Raw genomic sequence first — 20,342 nt, forward strand, 5'->3', positions numbered from 1 at the left:
TGAATTTAAAATTGGTCAAATTGCTATTTAAGACCTCCTAATTAATATTCCAAAACAATTTCATACTAAAAACTTCCGGGATGTAAATTTTGCAACTTATTCGATTTAGTCCTATTTTCAATTTAAGCACTTTAGGCATAGAATTTCATCACGAAATTTTCACAAAATCATGCAATCATATCATAACCCCAAAATAATTATAAAACAATTATTTCTATCTCGGTTTGTGGTCATGAAACCACTATTCGATTAGGCCCTAATTCGGGTTGTCACAATTCTCCCCCTTTTGAGATTTTCGTCCTCGAAAATCTTACCGTAAAGAGGTTTGATCTTGTTTCCTCATAGCTTCTTCAGTTCCCACGTAGCCTCTTCTATCCCATGTCCGTGCCACAATACTTTCACTAAAGCTATACTTTTATTTCTTAACTGTTTAACCTCTCGAGCCAAAATCTTTATTGGTTCCTCCTCATAGGTCATATCCGATCGAATCTCAATTTCATTGGAGAAATCACATGTGAAGGATCGAACGATAACGTCGCAACATTGATACATGAAGCACGTTATGAATTCTTTCTAATTCGCCGGTAAGGCCAACCGATATGCCATCGGTCCAATTCTCTCAAGAATCTCGTGCGGCCCAATAAAACGCGGACTCAACTTGCCTTTTCGACTAAATCTCGAATCTTTTCCATGGTGACACCTTCAAGAACACTTTATCACCCACGAAATTCAATCTCTTTTCTTTTTAAATCAGATATGACTTTTGTCGATCTGAAGCGACTTTTAAGCAATTCAATTACTTTTATTTTCTCTTGGTTTCTTTAACTAGATCAACTCCATGAATCTGTTTCTCACTAAGCTCGGTCCAATACAAAGGAGTCCGACACTTACGACCATACAAGGCTTCGTACGGTGCCATTTGTATACTTGATTGATAACTGTTATTGTAGGCAAACTCAATCAAAGATAGATATTTCTCCCAACTACCTCCAAATTCTAAAACACAGCATCTAAGCATATCTTCGAGTACCTGGATTACTCTTTCTGTTTGACCATCTGTTTGTGGATGAAATGCGGTACTAAAGTTCAATTTTGTACCCAAAGCTTCTTGTAACTTTTTCCAAAATCTCGAGGTAAATCTTGGATCTCTATCTGATATTATAGACATAGGTACTCCGTGCAACTTCACAATTTCAGCAACATATAATTCGGCTAATTTATCAAGTGAGTAATTGGTACGCATCTTTGGTATAAAGTGGGCTGACTTTGTTAATCTATCAACCACTACCCAAACAAAGATCCTTCTTTTTAGGAGTTAAAGGCAAACCGGTTACAAAATCCATGGTAATCTTGTCCCATTTCCACTCGAGCACCATTACGGTTGAAGTAATCTCAAGGCACTTGATGTTCACTTTTACTTGTTGACAGATCAAACACTTGGTTACAAATTCGAAATGTCCTTTTCATACCGCCACCAATACTGACTTCTTTAAATCATTATACATTTTGTGCTACGGGATGAACGATAAACACCATTGTGCCCCTCATGTAATATTTTCGAATCAATTTATCGTTTTTCGCACACATATCCTCGTCTCGAAACATCAAACAATCATCCGGTCCAACTTGAAAATCGAGTCGTAACTCGATTCGCATTGAGTTCTCTTGATCCGCAACTCACTATCATTCTTTTGAGCATCACAAATCAACTGGAGAAATAACGGTTTAGCTCTCATTTCGCTAAGATTGACCCATCATCGACAATGCTAACCCGTGTTCATGGCTCTCAAAGTAAAAAGAAATTTTACGCTCAAGGCGTCAAGAACTACATTTGCTTTTCCGGATGATAATCAATCACTAGATCATAATCCTTTAATAATTCAAGCCATCTTCATTGCCGCAGATTCGGATCCTTTGATTCATCAAGTACTTCAAACTTTTGTGATCGGTAAAAATTCGCATTTTCACCGTACAAATAATGTCGCTAAATCTTCAAGGCAAAAACAACAATGCCGCCCAAATCATGTGTAGGATAGTTCTTCTCATGCGGTTTTAAGCTGTCTCAAGCATAAGCTACCACTTTACCCTCTTGCATCAACACACATCCAAGGCACATCAATGATGCATCACTATAAATTACGAACTCCTTTCCGACTCAGTCAGTACTAAAATTGGTGCTTCATCAATCGTGCTTTCAACTTTTCAAAACTTTGTTGACATTTATCAGTCCATTCAAACTTAACATTCTTTTGCAACAACTTAGTCATAGGAGAGGCAATCATCGAAAATCCTTCAACAAAACGTCTATAATACCCGCTAAGCCTAAAAAGCTTCTAACCTCGGATACATTCTTGGCGGTTTCCAATCAACGATCGCGAAATCTTACTTGGATCCACCCAATACCATCACCGAGACTATATGCCCCAAAATCCGACTTCACGAAGCGAACTCACTTTTACTAAACTTGGCAAGCAGTTTCTTTTCTCTCAAGATTTGCAATATAGTTCTCAAGTGTTCGGCATGTTCAGACTCATCTCGAGAATAAATTAAAATGTCATCTATAAACACTACTACAAACTTATCCAAATATGGCCTAAGATCCGATTCATTAAGTCCATAAATATAGCTGGAGCATTTGTTGTGAAAGGCATCACAAGAAACTCATAATGTCCATACCTTGTCCTAAAGGCGCTTTTACACATCGACTCCTTAACTCTCACCGGTAGTAACCGGACCTCAAATCAATCTTTGAAAACACTGTGGCCCCTTTAACCGATCGAATAAATCATCAATCCTCGGCAATGGGTACTTGTTCTTTATAGTCACCTTATTGTCGACGGTAATCAATGCAAAGTCTCATTGAACCATCCTTCTTCTTTAAGAATAATACAGAGCACCCGGGAGAGAAACTCGGTCTCACAAATCCCTTGTCCATTAACTCCTGCAATCGAGCCTTCAATTCTTTTAATTCAATGAGCCATTCTATATGGAGCAATCGAGATCGGTGCGGTGCTGGCAACAAATCAATAGCAAAATCTATCTCTCTATTCGGAGGCAACCTGCAATTCCTCCGAAATACATCCGAAACTCACGGACTATCGGATCGATTCAAATTTCAGTTAGGGCAACTCAATATTCATTACATAAGCGGATAAGCTTCACACCCTTTTCTCATGTATTTCGTGCGGACATGTGCGAAATCACCATAGGCAATTTATTTGATTCATCTGTTTCAACCCACGAATTTCTCCATTTTCACATTTCAACTCTAGTGTCTTTTGTTTACAATCTACCTTAGCATCATACAATGTTAACGGTCCATTCCCAAGATAACGTCAAACTCACCAAATGGTAACAACATCAAGTTGGTAAAAACAGTGACCTTGAATCATTAATGGGCAATTCTTGCAAACCTTGTCAACTAGCACATATTGGCCTAAGGGTTCGACACTTTAATCGTAAACTCAAGAATTCAACAGCAACTTTTTATTGGATACTAAATTCATGCAAATATAGGAATGAGTGGACCGGGATCAATCAATGCAATAACAATAGTATCATAGAGAAAATGTACCAAGAATGACATCGGAGATGATGCATCTTCTCGAACACGTATAGCATAAGCTCTAGCAGTGCTCTAGCTTCGATCTTGCCGTTAAATCTTTCATCACAGCTTTACTACTAGTCCCACCTCCAAGATTTCTCGGTGGTCTACCTCTACTAGCGGTGGTATTCGTCTAGCACTCAAATCTTTCTTCTTTAATTTTCTCCGGACAATCTCTAATAAAATGCTCACGAGAACCTTTTGAAACAAGCTCGCTCGGTCCCCAACACTCACCATAATGTTGCTCGCCACATTCTTGACACTCGGGCTTTCTAGGTCGCACATTACCCACACTTGCCATCAAGTAGCTTGAGCTTTAGACCCGAATATGCTCTACCACGATCTCTGTGAATCCCCAATTGAAACTGTCATTCGAGGGTTTGTCTCTTTGGACCTCTTTGGTTGAGATTGAAATGGCTTGCTTATCTGTCTTTTTCGACGTCTCGAGCCTCAATAGCAGCTTTTCTTCTTTCTTTGTTCAATTCTTCGGCTTTAAGAGCTCGATCAACCAATACTACAAATTCTTTCAACTCCAAAATTCCTACAAGCATTTTAATGTCCTCATTCAGTCCATCTTCAAATCTTCTACACATAATTGCCTCGGTAGACACACATTCCTGAGCATACTTGCTGAGTCTTACAAATTCGCGTTCATACTCGCTAGACATTTTCCCTGCTTCAATTCAAGGAACTCCTTCCGTTTTGATCAATAAATCGCTGACTTATGTATTTCTTTCTAAATTCTTCCGGAAGAAATCCCAAGTAACTTTTTCTTTTGGCACCATGCAACCAAAGTCTTCCACCGTTGGTAAGTCGAATCTCTCAAAAGTGATACTGACACACTTTAAGCATTCCTCGGTGTACATGAGAGCTCATCAAATACACGGGTAGAATTTTCAAGCCGAATTCCGCTTTCTCGGGATCATCATCGACCTTTGCTCTAAACTCTTCGCCCCTTGTTTTCGAATCTTGTCAACCGGAGGCTTGTTCATTCTTACCAAATCTATACCTTGAGCAGCTCAGAGAATCGCGAGGTATAGGAGGGGTGGAGGAGGTTGAGCATTTGGATTTGCTCGAATAAATTCAAGATACCAATTGTTCATCATTTGGAGAAAGGCATCCCGAGCCTCATCTCCTTGTCTCAATGTCTCAGTCTACTTTCCACAAAGCGGTCCTTGTGCAGAACCGGCATTACTAAGCAAAGATCATCACCGTAGCCTTTCGGGATCCATTACTATATTAAAACAAAACACAGCTTTAGAATAATCAGAGTCACCACACTATCACAATATTTTTATGGCATGTATAGCTAGACCTTTACACACACTTTATTAGTCCGAGAACCGACTAAACCATAGCTCGATACCACTAAATGTAACACCCTTACCCGTTACTGTCATTTAAGCAGATATAAGGTATTACCGAACATAACACATACCATTAAACATAATCGAGATATAAATATGTCATCCAATTTGATAGTGCATCGTATAACATATGTCTTGAACAATATTAGCCCACTTTAATGGCTTGTACAAAGTATCTGGTCGAGTAATCTTGTAACTAATATTTTAACCTAGACAAATATGACACGTAACAAAATAATTAAGCCTACTATACATGCCATAATTCAAAACGTTTAGTTCAAATACCCTAAAGTATGATAGTGCGGGTAGATCTTCACGATCCTTAACTCCTGAGCAAGCCGAAGAACACTATAAGACAAAAGAGAGAAACAAAGTAAGCTTATAGCTTAGTAAGTAAGTATGTAAATACTAATTAAAGAATCTAACATATTTACACAACAATTCAAGTTTATCTACTTTAACTTCACTATTCATTCCACTTTGATTTAGCTGTCTCTACTGCATCATATTCACTAAATAAATCATAACTCGGGTTACAAAACTCGAAATTCAAATCCGTAAAATTTCCTGAATCTAGACTCATAAAGCTTTTTGCTAATTTTTTCTATAATTTTGGTTCAGCCGATTAGTACAGTTTATTAGTTAAAGTTTCCCTGTTACACAGCTCGACTGATCTGACCTCTGTTCACTACGAATTGAATATCTCTCAGTACACAATTCAAACAACCCTGAAGTCTGTTTCATTTAAAACTAGTCTCAATAAGGAATTTAGGCATGTAAACTATATTTCTTAATTTTCTTTGTACAATTTTTAATGATTTTTCAAAGTTGAAACAGGGATCACGTATTCATCCTGAGCAAGTCACATACAATTGTAAATATCTCAAAATATAGAATTCCTTTGCTTGCTCTGTTTCTTTTATATGAAAGTAGACTCATTAAGCTTTAATTTTACATCTCATTCAACCTCTAATTATATTCCTCCTATTTTTGGTGATTTTTCAAAATCACGTCACTGATACCATTTAAAAACAGTTTTAATGCTAGTTTCACTCTTTCACACATTCTTTATGCTAACCTCATTTTATCTTATATATGTATATACCACAAATCATTTTCACCACATTTCATTCACCATAAGTGTAGGTCCAAACCACAATATCACCACAAAACCATCCCGTTGAACAATTGGATCAATCCTCGATATTTAATGGTTTCAAGACACAGCTCCACCATCATACTTCGTTTAGTTCGGCTCTCTTGTACACATGGTGAACACTTAGTACCACTCATGCGACCTAACCGATTTGTCTCGTAGCTCTCTTGTCTACATGGTGTCCTTCACTTGGAATCACGCATGCGACCTAGCTACATTTATCTTTCACGTAGCTCTCTTGTCTACATGGGATACATCTCGTATCACACATGTGACCTAGCTACTACTGGGTGTCTCGTAGCTTTCTTGTACACATGATGTGCACTCAAGATCATACATGTGACCTAGCTACGCCCTCTATTTCATTCGATCTCTCAGATTGTTCAACCGGATCTCTCTCTCTATGTTTATTTCCATTCTTCCAATAGTCGATTTACATTTTAACATCAGCTAGTATGTTTATATAATAGGCTGAAATATAAGAATGTACATGAAATTATTGTAATATTTACATACAAACTTACCTTGGTGCAAAATATGGAAATTTTGCAATTTAGTCCAAAACTTTTTCCTTCCCCCGTTCGAGATCAATTCGCGTCTTTCTTGATCTATAATAACACATTTAGCTCATTTAATACTCATACTATTTATTTCAATCCAAAATCACATTATGGAAAAATTACATTTTGCCCCTAACTTTTACAAAATTACATTTTGCCCCTAGGCTCGGAATTTAATTTCAGCCCTTATTCTTATGTTTTATGATATGCTGAACATTTTCTCTTCTACAACAACATCAAATTCTCACTCTATCATATAGTTATGAACAATAGGTATTTTTACCGATTATCTTGCTTTTACTCGTTTTCACTTAAAACCGAGTAGCACAAGTTATTTAACATAATTTAAAACCTCATATTCTATCATAAAACATCAAAATACACAAATTTCACCTATGGGTATTTTTCCAAATGTGAACCCTAGGTTAAATTATTACTAGCATAAGCTTAATCGAGCTTCCGGATTCCAAAACGTAAAGAACATTAAAAGCGGGCTTGGAATCACTTACTATGGAGCTTGAAAATTGAAGAAACCCTAGCTATGGAGAGAGGGAGAATTCGGCAGCAACTAAGGAGGATGATGATCAATTTTGTGTTATTTTTCCCATTTTATTTCATTTAATATCCAAATGACCAAAATGCCCTCCTTACTAAACTTTCAAAATTCCTTCCATGTCCTAATTTTGTCCATGAATTTAAAATTGGTCAAATTGCTATTTAAGACCTCCTAATTAATATTCCAAAACAATTTCATACTAAAACTTCCGGGATGTAAATTTTGCAACTTATTCGATTTAGTCCCTATTTTCAATTTAAGCACTTTAGGCATAGAATTTCATCACGAAATTTTCACAAAATCATGCAATCATATCATAACCCCAAAATAATTATAAAACAATTATTTCTATCTCGGATTTGTGGTCATGAAACCACTATTCCGATTAGGCCCTAATTCGGGTTGTCACATTTTACTAGCTAATGCTTTACATATTATAGCTCAATACACATCTATCATTTACTTCATAACCGAAACAACATCACAAGAAAATACATACTTTGAGATAATATATATATCATACCAATACATCATGTGCAAACATATATACACATATAGGTGCAAGGCCGAATCTCAAGGTGTTCATAACCATCCAAAACACAAATTTTTACCAATCAAGTAACAAGCATAAATCACGCTCATGAATGCACCATGGCCGAATACATCACAACCATACCCTTTCAACTTCGGTCATGGTTAAACAAAGAATTCAATGTTTTACTCAAGATTGCTACAAAGAAATTTCAAGAGTAGTCAATCCATCACTACATGCATCATTAGCAAGCTTCACATTTAGCATGCAATGGCTTTAACACAATAACAACCTTGGCCAAATACCATTTCCATGGCATAACAAGGATTTGAACCATGGCTAACATGAACATCAAGTTAGCAACTAAAACATGCATGAATCTCATGACACAACCTCAAACATACCTTAATCTTGATGCAAGTATAGCCAAATCTCCTTCTAGTTCTCTTCTAAACCAAGTATGAAGCAAAACTCCTTCCTTTTTTCTTAGTATTTTCGGCCAAAAGGGATGAACAAGGATGAACAATTTTTTTCTTTGTTTTCCTTTCACTCACGACAATAGGGAGGAGAGAAGCCTTCACACACATTTTTTTCATTCTTTTCTTACCCATACACCTTTGTTTATTATTTCTCCTAATGCACCAACAAAACATGTTTCATGACATGTTTAGCCCATACTCCCTTGTCATGGCCGGCCACTTCATGTTAGGGGAATTTGACATGCAAATCCTTATTTTTGCATGCATTATCAACTAGTCATCACACATTTCCCCATCATACTTTCAAAGTTTACTACTAGGTCATTTCTAGTGAAATTCACATTTATAACTCTAAATCGAAACATCAAAAATGTCACACATGAATTAACACATATTATAGGCATCAAAATAAATTTTAAATTATTTTTATGCCTCGGTTTTGTGGTCCCGAAACCACATTCCGTCTAGGGTCGTTTTAGGGCTGTCACAAAATGGCTGAAATTTCTTTTCTATTTTTAGCATCCATTCACACCTATAAATACCGCTTTTCCCTTCTCATTCGAACACCATTCGTTCCTACACATCTCTCTCTTTCACTTATTTTCTCTCTTCTATTCCTTTCATTGTTTTCCCATTTCCCTTGCCGATTTCCCTCTTGAAAAAGAGCTTTCATCCACCTTGGAATAGCAGCATTCAATTGTTCATGAAGGCTCGATTCAACAAAATGAATAGGGAAGAAGAAGAGCGCACTAGCTTGGCTTCAAAGAAATACTAGATGTGCTTCCTAGTTCTATTCTCTTTAAATTTCTTATTTATGTTGTGATTATGAATATGAGTAATTGTGGTGTTGTTTTTCTTGTTCTAATTAAAATGACTTAAATTTAATTCGTGTTAGATTGATTGCATTTTGTCCACTTAAATTATTAAAATCATGTTTATGTTGTTATAGGTCTTGGTAAGTTGTTCAATTAAATAAAATCATACTTATGTTATACTTGCATTATAAAATGTAAGGTAACGAATGAATTAATTATTAAACGTGTTGAAATTGTAATTAATTGACAAAATATTTAATTGGTGCATGTTTAATATTCTAAGGTAGCCGACGGTTAAATTAGCGATGATATTAAACGGTACATTAGCCTTGCATAACTTGTAAGATTATTGTGATTAAACTGTTTCAATATAGAAATATATTGTCACCTCACTTAATCTTATATATGTTTATGAAGATTGATTAATTGTTTGGATTGACATTGAAAAGTGTTCAAGAGATTGGTTAATTTAGTAAGTATGTATGTGCAGTAGTTAACAAATTACCAAGTTGCTGTGAAAATATTCGTAACAACATGAACATGGTTTTAGTAATTCTAAGTTAAGGAATGTAATTTATCTAATACAATTATGTCAAATTGATTAAAACTCATCTTTTTGAAATCGTACATTGGAATTTTTTAATTTTAATTTTTATTACTTAGTTAAGTTTTAGTTTTTAAATCATTTCTTTAAAACATCATATTTTTCCCATCACCAAAGTGTTTGATTTACATTTCATAAATATTTTTCTTTTACAGTCCCTGTCGGTATGATAACTTGACATTTACTTGTCACTTTATTACTTGATACGGTTGTATACACTTGCAAATTTCTGTCTTTCCAAGTTTTTGACATCGTTGGTGGGGACTGTTTTAAAAGACACTATTTGTGAAACTGTTAATTTTGCATTTTGATTTATTTTTTTGATTAATTTTAATTCCATTATTTTTCTGTGATTTTTTCAGGTGCTTATGAGTGTTGATCAAATTATCGACTTACTTCATGTAGATCTTGAAATTGAAATGACTTTTCGACAAAGAAGAAGACAAGCAGTTTAGAGAAGGACCGAAGAGATGAACTTTGAAAATCAGAATTAAGGAAACATAATAAATCATGCTTAAAATCCTATCCTTATTACTGATGATAAGGATAAAGCTCTAAGACAGTATGTTATGCCAGCGTTTCAAGAGATTAATCTGGGCAGTAAGAGACCTGAAATTGAGGCACAACGATTTGAGCTCAAGTCAGTCATGTTCCAAATGCTTTAGATAGTGGACCAATTCAGTGAAATGCCTATAGAAGATCCTCACCTTAACTTAAGATTGTTTATGGAGGTGAGCGATTCTTTCAAATTAGCCAAAGTACCTAAAGATGCACTATGATTAAAGTTGTTACCATATTCATTAAGGGATAAAGCTCGAACCTGGTTGAACTCATTGCCACCAAATTCCATTACCACATGACAATAGTTAGTAGAATGATTCCTTATGAAGTACTTCCCACCTAACAAGAATGCTAAGTTGAGGAACAAGATCATTATCTTCCAACAGATGGATGATGAGTCCTTTTATGAGGCATGGGAAAGGTTTAAAGAACTATTATGATGATGCTCCCATCATGGTATCCTTTATTGCATCCAATTAGAGACGTTTTATAACGGTCTCAATGCTCACACGAGGATGGTAGTAGACGCTTCTACTAATGGTGCTCTTCTTTCTAACTCTTATAATGAGGCTTATGAAATCATCGAGAGGATTTCCAGCAACAATTATCAATGGCCACCAATCGAGTAGTGTTAGGAAGACGAGTCACTGGAGTACATGAAGTGGACGCTCTTACTTCACTCGCACTCAGGTATCCTCGATATCCTCAATGTTTAAAAACTTTACTATTAATAGGTTTAATAATTTTGCAGCTCAGCCATCGAATCAATTAAAAAATGTAGCTTTTGTTTATTATGGGGAAGGACACTTGTTTGAAGAATGCCCATCAAACCCAGAATCCGTGTATTACATGGGTAACCAAAACTAGAACCAAGGAAGGCAAGTACTGCAATCTAATTTTTTCAACCCATCCTGGAAAAATCACCCTAATTTCTTTTGGAATAACCAAAGGGTTGGACCCAGTAACACTTAAACAAAACCTAGACCCAACCAACCACCTGTATTTAGTAAACAAGTTCAAAAACAACTCAAGCTGAATCTTCTAATGGCTTAGAAATCCTGTTGAAGGCATACATAGAAAAAAAATGATACCTTAATCCAAAGCCAAGTAGTCACATTGAAAAACTTGGAAAACCAAATGGGCTAGCTTGCAACTAAATTAGGAACTGACCACAAGGTGCTTTTCCTAGTGATACAGAGAAGTTGAAGTTCAACCAAGTGTTGAAATCCCAGCTTCACCAGAACCAAAATATGCAAAACCCAATAAGGTAACTTTTGGACCAGTTAATTCCAACAAACTAACAAATTTGTTAGAAGAATTTCCACAAAAGATGAATTATCCAGTTCAAGTTAAGAATCCTCCAGCACCTTACCCTTAAAGGCTCAGAAGCAGAAGTAGGAAGTCAAGTTCAAGAAATTCCTAGACGTACTCAAAACAGCTTCATATCAGCATTCCGTTGGTAGAAGCTCTTGAGCAGATGTCAAACTATGTCAAATTCATGAAAGATATCCTGTCCAAGAAATGGTGACTTGGATAATTTCAAACGGTAGCGATGACAAAGGAATGTAGTGCATACCTTCAAAATAAACTACCCTCAAAGATGAAGGACCTTGGATGTTTCACCATACCTTGCAACTTTGGAGCAACTTATTGTGGTAAGGCATTATGTGATTTGGGTGCAAGCAACTTGATGCCCATGTCCATATTTAGAAAATTGGGGATAGGTGAAGTTAGACCTACTATGGTTACACTTCAGTTAGCAGATCGATCCTTAGCACATCCAGAAGGAAAAATTGAGGATTATTGGTACGTGTAGACAAATTTATTTTTCCTGCTGACTTTATTATTTTAGACTTTGAAGTAGATAAAGAGGTGCCAATAATCCTATAAAGGCATTTCCTAGCAACTGGAAGGATCCTTATTGATATGTAGAATGGCGAGCTTACCATGCGAGTTCAGGACGATTAGGTAACCTTTAATGTTTTTAAGTTGATGCGATTTCTAAAATTGTTGATGATTATTCTACAGTATCTAAGTTAGAATATTTAGCTATAGAATGAGAACTCAACTCTGTTGAGGACCCATGGGAACAAGTTTTGATGTCAGGCCCTCCAAGTGATTAAGAGTGGGAGGAAAACTTAGCTTTGCTAGAAGCTAACCAGAAAGGATTTAATTTGCAATCCCATTTTGAATATTTAGAATTAGAAAATAGAGATTATGTTCAACCAAAAGCATCGATTGAAGAGCCACCTAAATTAAAACTTAAGGTACTTCCTCCACACTTAAAATATGTTTATTTAGGTAACGCTTCGACTTTGCCTATGATTGTTTTAGCAGTGCCAATTGAAGAGTAGGAAGAGAAACTTATATTAGTGCTGAAACAATTCAAGAATGCTATTGGATGGACTAAAGTCGATATTTGTGGTTTTAGTCTATTCGTTTTTATGCATAAAATCACCTTAGAAGATGGCAAGAAAAGGACAATTTATGAACAACGGAGATTGAACCCCATTATGAAGGACTTGGTAAAGAAAGAGATCATCAAGTTGTTAGATGCGCGTATAATTTATCCTATAACACCCCTTACCATATTCAATGCCGAAATAAGGTTATAGAGCATTACCAGACTTATAACACAATTAAACATACATTTCACATACATTTTTCAATTTCATGTAATCATCATTTAACATCATTCACATTGTCCCTAATACGAGCCTATGAGGCCCAAAACATGCTTTAGGAGTGGTTCGGGACTAAACCGATAACTTAGGAATTTTTTACAAAACTTAGAAAATTTTTCAAACTACAGGGGACACAAGTCCGTCTCACAGGCCGTGTGGACATTCGAAATGGGATCACATGGCCGTGTCCCAGCCTGTGTCCTACCCCATGTAACTCCTTGACTTGGGTCACATGGCCAACCACACGCCTGTGTAACTAGCCCATGTGCCCTCACACGCCCGTGTGCCAGGTCTGGTGCTAGGCTGTGCCAAACCTGTAGGGTATACTGACTTAGGCCATACGGCCAAGTCACACGCCTGTGTGCTGGGCCATGTGGAGCATACTGAGTTGATTTTTAATTCAACACCAGGGGACACACGGCCATGTAATCTGACCGTGTATCACACACGGTTGAGACACACGCCTGTGTTTTTACCCGTGTGGACAAAAATAGGTTATTTACCAAGCCATTTTTCCACCCAATTTGCATACACCTACACCAAACCAAATGGCACAATTCATGGCATAAAAATAGGCATTCAATTAACTAAATCAGGCCTAATTCATGCTAATTTTAAACCATAATTCATAATACACACAAGTCATAAAATAGGCCATTCCATTTATACCAAATTTACATTCACAATTCAACTAAATAGACACTTTCAAACATGCATCATTCTGACCAAACTCACAAGCATATAACTTCTCAAATATGAACCATTCACCACAAGTAGTAATATAGCAATTATCAACACAAGACGAAGGCCATTTGCATATATATATACACAACAAAATCAACCAAAATAAGCCAACTCTCATGGCTATATACAAAACCAAACATTAAACATTTACAAGCCAACTCAAATGGCTAAATTCATTACTATCATATAAGTACAAAAATGACCAAACTCCTATACATGCCATATATCCCAAAAACATAGATTCAAAAGAACAAAGTGATAGTTGGATAGTGTGATGAAGTCTCTGATGATTCCTGAATCCGAGCTAGCTTTGATTCCACTATAAAACACGGAAACATAAACAATGTAAGCTATAAAACTTAGTAAGTTCGTATAGCAATAAACTTAACTTACCAAATATGCACAGTTAAAGTAATTGAAAACATATCATGACATATCTCATTTTAAACCATCAACCTACCAAAATTTTCATTCACAAGGTTAGATATAAATTTCACAGGTTTCTTCGATTCAATGTTTGTACGGTTTATGTACATACCTGTACCATCTCGTATCAATTACATACTCATCCACATTACTGATTTACCTGTTGAACCACTCGAAATACTATTAGATACTCGGGAATCTCGCACCCTAAGTGCCACATACGTAGCTGAAGCTATCTCAATCTTGTATCATATATAATGCTCACTCTCGAGCTACCAACGGGTCTGGTTACACAAGCTGACGGACATGACGAAGCTACACGGTGCTACTCACACAAGCTGATGAGTATCCACAACACATGCCAGATAACTTAGCTACCGGTAGGATGTACGGACCAGCACCCAAATCACAAAACCCCTAATGACATGTCATTTTTATCCTAAACTATTCCTAAGGTTCAATCGGGATTTCTTATTTTCTGAATCGTCGTTGAATATTTCCACAAGGTTGTATTCACAATTATGTAATATCAAAGCATTTAAACACAAATATAAAAATGCTTATTACATACAAACTTACCTCGAATGCAAAAACGACAAAATAAGTCGATTAGTCCAAAATATTATTCTTTCCCCGAACTAAATCCGTATTTCACTTTTCCTGATCTAAATGTAATCAAAATTAACTTATTTAATTATCACTCTTTTCAATTTAATCCAAAATACACATTAAGGAAATTTTACACTTTTTCCCTAATATTTCAACATTTTTACAATTTAGTCCTTATCTCATAAGAACACAAATTCATGAAATTCAACCTAAACCCATACTAGCTGAATTTCAATTAAGTCTCTAGCAGCCCATATTTTTTCATTTATTTCACAATTTATCCACAAATTTCAACATTTCTCAATTAAATCTCTAATTTGCAATTTTACCAAAAATCCCTTTTCAAATGTTGTTTATCTAACAACAAGCATGTATTTTCTATCATCAAACATCAAAATACACCAATATTCATCAATGGAAAAAACCTAAACCTTTAACAATTTTACAAAATAGTCCATGAGCTAGCTAGGCTAAGCTGCAATGATCTCAAAAACATAGAAATCATTAAAAACGGGACAAAAACGAACTTACAATTAAACCATGAAGTGGTCGAATGCTTCAAGCTATTTTAATGGCTTTCTTCACCTAGACCTCGATTAGAAAGATGAGAATGAAAAAAATGGCCTTTTTGTTTTATTCATTTACCATTTAATTATATAATTACTTAATTAACCTTATAAAACCATTTAAAAGATGTCTATCTTTGTCCATTATCATTAAGAAGGGGCTAATTACTACATAAGGGCTTTTACAATTTAATTTCATAGCCATTTAATACTTTTAGCTAATAGAACATAAGTTTTACATTTTAAGTGATTTAGTCCTTTTTATCAAATTAAACATTTAAATGATAAAATTTCTTAACGAAATTTTCACACAATCATTTTATCATACTGTAGACCTCAAAATAATAAAATAAATATTTTGACCTCAGATTTGTGGTCCCAAAACCACTATTTTGATTTGACTAAAAATGGACTGTTACATATCCCATCTTAGACAGTTCATGGGTAAGTCCGGTCCAGTGTGTGCCAAAAAAGGAGGTATTATAGTCATAGTGAATGAAAATAATGATTTGATACCAACCAAAATGATTACAGGATGGAGAATTTGCATAGATTACCAAAAATTGAACAAGACAACTAGGAAAGATCACTTTACTTTACCGTTCTTGGATCAAATGCTATATAAACTCGCGGGGCGAAACTATTACTATTTTCTTGATAGGTGCTCAGGGTACAATCAAATCACAATGGCACCAGAGGATTAACACAAAACAACATTCACATGCTTGTACGGTACATTCGCATTTAAACGCATGCCATTTGGTTTATGTAATGCACCTGCTACATTTCAAAGATGTATGATGGCTATTTACACTGATATGGTTGAGAAGTATTTGAAAGTTTTCATGGATGATTTTTTAGTGTTTGGAGACACTTATGATGATTGCTTAGCCAATCAAGCCAAGGTACTAAGGCGGTGTGAATAAACAAACCTAGTACTGAACTGGGAAAAGTGCCCTTCTATGGTACGAGAAGGTATTATTTTAGGGCACTGAATAACAAGACATGGAATCGAGGTAGATAAAGAAAAGGTAGATGTTATTGAGAAACTCCCACCTCCAACATTTGTAAAGGGTGTTAGTAGTATTTTGGGACATGTCGGATTCTATCAAAGATCCATCAAGGACTTTTCCAAAATTTCTAAACTCTTATACAAATTATTGGAGAAGGACACGGTATTTGAATTTGATGAAGAATACTTAAAAATGTTTAATATTTTGAAGAATCGGTTAGTTTCGACACCCATTATTGTCATACTGGATTAGGGTTTTCCATTTGAGTTAATGTGTGATGCAAGTGACTTTGCGATAGGAGCTGTGATAAGCCAGCAAAGGAACAAAGCTTTTCATCCCATCTACTACACAAGTCGGACTCTAACAGGAGCTCAGTTGAATTGTACGGTAATAGAGAAAGAGTTACTTGCTATTGTATTTGCTTTTGAAAAGTTTCGATCTTATCTTGTAGGTACCAAAGTGATTGTCTATATGGATCATTTAACAATTAAATATTTACTTGCCAAGAAAGATGGCAAGTCGAATTGATCCGATGGGCACTTCTACTTTAAGAATTTGATCTAGAAATTCAAGATACCAAGTAATAGATCACTTACCCATATTAGAGCTAGGAGAAGAAACTTCATCTCTTGTACCCATCCAAGAGACATTTTCGGACGAGCACATTGTAACAGCCCATTTTTGGGTCAATTCAGAATAGTGGTTTTGGGACCACAAATCTAAAGGAGAAATATTCATTTTATTAGTTCTTTAAGGTCAACAGCATGATAGAATAATTGTATGAAAATGTTGTTAAGAAATTTTATTAATTGAGTGCTCAATTTAGCTAGAAGGACTAAATTGCAATAGGTGCAAAATTTGAGTTCTATATGTTAAAGGTGTCTAATTGCTATGAAAATTTAAATTGGAGGTGCTTAAATGGAAATTAGACCATTATACCTTAAGATGGACAAAAATAGATATGACTAGGTAAAAATTTTAAGTTATGCATTAAGGGTATTTTAGTAAATTGGCTAATAAAGACAAAATTTACTAAATAAAACCTCTCCATCTTTTTCAATTTCATCCTTTAGCCAAAAATTTGAAGAGGAACCATAGCTAAGGTTTGGCCAAGCTTTCAAGCTCGATTTTAAGTCCGTTGTTGCCCTGTTTTTAATGATTTTTATATTTTTGAGATCGTTGTAACTTGATTTAGCTATTTCAAGGACTAATTTGAAAGAAAGTTAAAGTCTAAAATTTTACCCATGTTTAATATGCTTGTATTTTGATGTTTGATGATAGAAACTGCATGTTTGTTGTTTGTTAAACGACTTTTGAAAAGTGATTTTCGGTAAAAAGGTTAAATAGGGACTTATTTGTAAAAGTCTATAAAATGTATATAAAAGTGTGAATAAATAAAAAATGTGGGCTTTTATGAGTACAAACAACATTCTACTAGGCTTGGGTTGTAAAGGAATTGAAAGAAATTCATTTTACGAGGATAGGGTTGTAAAATGTTAAAAAGTTAGTGGCAAAAAGATAAATTTTTCCATAATGTGCTTTTGGGCTAAATTGAATAATGTGATGATTAAATAAGTTAAATGTGATATTATAGATCAAGAAAAATAAAGTTCGGGTGTAGATCAGGGAAAAAAACGTAATTGACGAATAAATCTCTTTAGCCATTTTTGTAATCGAGGTAAGTTCGTATGTTAAGTAAGCTTTATTATAATTATATTTTTAATACTTTAATATTGCATGAATTGAATAAACGACTTTATGGGAATGTCCGACGTCATTTTGACGAGTGAGAAATCCAAATTGAATCTTAGGAATAGATTAGGATACAAGTGACATGTCACTAGGGTTTTATGTTATGTGATCCGGGTGCTGGTCCTGTACATCCTACTGGTGGCTATGTATAGCGGCATATGTTGTGATTACTTGACAGCATGTGTGAGCAGCACCATATAGTTACGTCTTGACTGACAGCTTGTGTGAGTAGGCCCGTTAATGGCTCGAGAGCGAGCATATAAGTGATATGAGATAGAAGTAGCAATGGCTACATATGTGACACCTTGTGTGTAAGGTTTTTTCCGAGTATCCGATATTATTATTTCGAGCGGTTCATTGGGTATGAAAAGATGAGAATGTGTATGAAATTATTTCGAGATGGTACAGGTATGTACTTAAAGCTTATGATTATTAATTTGTGAAATGACGATTTTAAGGTATGTTTGTGATGGAAGTGATTTTTGATCATAAGATTATGGAAAATTACATTGTCTTATGTTATACTACTTGCATGTTAATGTATGGTAAGGTTAGCTTATTTCTTTCATACGAGCTTACTAAGCTATATAGCTTACTCCGTTTTATTTTCCATGTTTTATAGTGTCACCAAGCTAGCTCAGGTTGGAGATTATCGGAGTTCGCATCACACTATCAAACAGTTATTTTGGGTATCGATGATCTTAACATTTGAGAATATGGCATGTATAGGGACTTGGTCATTTTGTTGTGTGTGTCATTATGAATTTGGCCAAATGTATTGGCTTGTAATTGTCAAAGGCTTGATATGGTATTTGGCCATGTAACTTGGCTCATTTTGGTTGAATTGGTTGTAAGCTTATATATATATATGCAAGCATGTGTAATTATCTTTTGTGTGATGTGGTTTATAAATGCTTGGTGTATGGTTAAAAGTGACTTAATGGTTTCGTTGTTGAATGGTTGAGATTGGTTCATTGGTATGCTAGGAAATCTAAGAAGAATTATGTATGATGAAAGTATTTGGGTTGGCAATTGTGGATGTGAGCTTGGTATGATTTGGTTTGGTAGAATATGATGTTGAAATTATGTTGTGTTGATAATGAAATGATATCTTATAACCTTGATTTTGGATGTTTTGGTTGCCTAAGTATACTATGATTTATGCCATTGAACTTGTGTGTGTGTAGGTGTAAATGAGGGTGGCAAGTGGCTTGGTAAATAGCCTTTATTTTGTCTACACAGGTAGACATACAGGCGTATGTCAGGGCTGTGTGACACATGGTCTGCCCCATAGGCATGTGTTTTAGCTGTGTGTTCCCTATACCTTAATTTTGAGAAACAGAATGCTCAGAATTGGGCACATGGGTAGGGACACGGGCGTGTGTCTCAGCTGTGTAAGGGATACGACCTCAGGCATGGGCGTGTGTCCCGACCGTGTGAAGTTTACACCTATTTTATGAAAATTAAATTAACCACACAACGACTTGGCCGTATGACCTCAATTTCTTCATGCTTTGGAAAACAAAGAGTTACACGGGTTAGGGACACGGGTGTGTGTGATGACACGGCCTGCCCATACGGGCGTGTTCCAAACTATACGGGCGTGTGACCCTTGTTTATAGCAAAATTTTTCTAAGTTTCGTAAAAATTTCCTGAGTTATTGGTTTAGTCCCGAACCACTACGAAAGTATGTTTTGGGCCTCGTAGGCTCGTAATAGGGACTTTATGATTGAATACAAATGGTTTTTAATTTGGTTGGAATTTATGACTCGAAATTGTATGTTTGCTTGCGATGTAAGTCCAGTAATGCCTCGTATCCTGTTCTTGCATTGAATGCGGGTAAGGGGTGTTATATTTAGTGGTATCAGAGTGACGATTTAGTCGATTCTCAGACTAACGTAGCTTGTGTCAAAGTCTAGCTATCCATGCTATATATAATTTGTGATAGTGTGACGACTCCTAACAATTTAAATTGTGTTTTCATCTAGTAAATGAATCCCAACTGAGAGGTAGCTGATGATGCTGAAAGTAATGCGCCGGCTCCCGCCTAAGGGACAATGCCATCTGAAAGTAGTCAAGTAACAGTTAGTTAGGGAGGAGAGGCTAGAGAGGTCTTCTTCCAAAGGATGAATGAGTGGTTTGCCGAGTTTGTTCGAACAAATTTAGCTGCCTAACATCCTCCAGCCCACCTAACTCCCAATTGGCTCTCTTAGCTCCCCAAGGTGTGGAGTTGTTAAGACTAAACAAGCCTCCAATTGATAAGATTCAGAAACAAGAGGCTAAAGAATTTAGAGCCAATATTGATGATGATCCT

General features: G+C 35.6%; 1 non-coding gene and 1 pseudogene across 1 annotated transcript; both read right to left on the reverse strand.

The window, feature by feature from the left end:
- LOC128292667 (mitogen-activated protein kinase kinase kinase 20-like) overlaps window positions 1-20,342 on the reverse strand; it is an 82,370-nt pseudogene that overhangs the window by 44,541 nt on the left and 17,487 nt on the right.
- Window positions 10,588-10,694, reverse strand: LOC128293669 (small nucleolar RNA R71). Its single transcript, XR_008283847.1, has one exon. It is a non-coding gene; the product is annotated as a small nucleolar RNA R71 (small nucleolar RNA).

The sequence above is a fragment of the Gossypium arboreum genome, chromosome 5, assembly GCF_025698485.1.
Source record: "Gossypium arboreum isolate Shixiya-1 chromosome 5, ASM2569848v2, whole genome shotgun sequence".
In the NCBI taxonomy this organism is placed as follows: Eukaryota; Viridiplantae; Streptophyta; class Magnoliopsida; order Malvales; family Malvaceae; genus Gossypium; species Gossypium arboreum.